Source organism: Phocoena sinus, chromosome 12, assembly GCF_008692025.1.
Source record: "Phocoena sinus isolate mPhoSin1 chromosome 12, mPhoSin1.pri, whole genome shotgun sequence".
NCBI lineage: Eukaryota > Metazoa > Chordata > Mammalia > Artiodactyla > Phocoenidae > Phocoena > Phocoena sinus.
In genome coordinates this window covers 61,627,708-61,629,055 of record NC_045774.1, presented here as the reverse complement: position 1 = coordinate 61,629,055, position 1,348 = coordinate 61,627,708, and the positions used below count along the sequence as shown (strand labels likewise).

The following is a 1,348-nucleotide window of genomic DNA, read 5'->3' as shown; positions in this document are numbered from 1 at the left end:
TCTCCTACTCTTAGCAAGACTGTCTGTTTGTGGTTGGAAACCATGGACTTTTAAGGCATAAAAAACTGGACATGAAACAGAGCTTCACCACTTAGTTGGGCGATCCTAAGGAATTTACTTACCTCCTTTTTATTTATTTTTTTTTTTTAATTAATTTTTATTAGAGTATAGTTGCTTTACAATGTTGTGTTCGTTTCTGCTGTACAGCAAAATGAATCAGCTACACGTACACATATATACCCTCTTATTTGGATTTCCTTCCCATTTAGGTCACCACAGAGCATTGAGTAGAGTTCCCTGTGCTATACAGTAGGTTCTCATTAGTAATCTATTTCATACATAGTATCAGTCATGTATATATGTCAATCACAATCTCCCAATTCATGCCACCCCCCTTCCCCCTTGGTATCGATACTAAAATACGGAACACTTTCATGAATTTGCATGTCATTCTTGCGCAGGGGCCATGCTAATCTTCTATGTGTTGGTCCAATTTTAGTATATGTGCTGCTGAAGTGAGTACTACTTACCTCCTTTTTAAACTGTGAATGGTCAGCTTCCTAAACTGAGAAATGACAAAAATTATACCAACCTCATTAGATTGAAAGAGGATGAAATCAAGTCTACATGTTTTGCAGTCAGTGATGTAAAATGAAATCACATTTTCTGTAATTCTCCAATTCTAATGGCTCTCTAGCCAACATCTTCTCTAAGAAATTTGCACTTTCAAAAATTTCTTTGGCTCAGATAATACAGAGAATCTCATGTTGTATGTATATTTGCCATTGTAATCCACAACAAACATATTAGCAAATCAAACCTGTTAGAAAATATTTGCACAACATATATCTGATAAAGGACTTTTATCCAAAATATACAAAGGATGTTTAAATCTCAACACTAAGAAAACAAACGCAATTTCTTAAGTGTGCTAAAGATCTGAAGACACCTCACTGAAGAAGATATACCAGTCACTTGCCCTTGGGCACTAAGAAACCACTACACACCTATTAGAATAACTAATATCCCCATAACAGTAACAGTTGCTGGCAGATGCCTATAAAATCTGATAGTATGCTAGTGCTAAGAAAGAAACAACAACAGATAAGTAATTCAGTATAAGGCAGGTAAGGTATTCAATCCCAGCCAAATGCAAGAAAGAGTGGCAAAACAAAGTTTAAGAATGGGAAGAATAAGTAGAAAGCTTGCCCCCGCCAGGTATGACAGTGTACACAGGAAGATGGTGATCAGCACTGTGGAAGCCATCAGAAGCTGGAATAGGCTCAGAGGAAACAACTTTCTGATCATCAGATTTCAAACCCATGAAATGTTTAGAGGAAGGATGGAA

General features: G+C 36.6%; 1 non-coding gene across 1 annotated transcript; it reads right to left on the bottom strand.

Annotated features, from left to right (window-relative positions):
- Nucleotides 1-416: 416 nt before the first annotated feature.
- On the bottom strand, nucleotides 417-523 carry LOC116763828. Its single transcript, XR_004352643.1, has one exon. It is a non-coding gene; the product is annotated as a U6 spliceosomal RNA (small nuclear RNA).
- Between the last annotated feature and the right edge of the window lie 825 nt (nucleotides 524-1,348).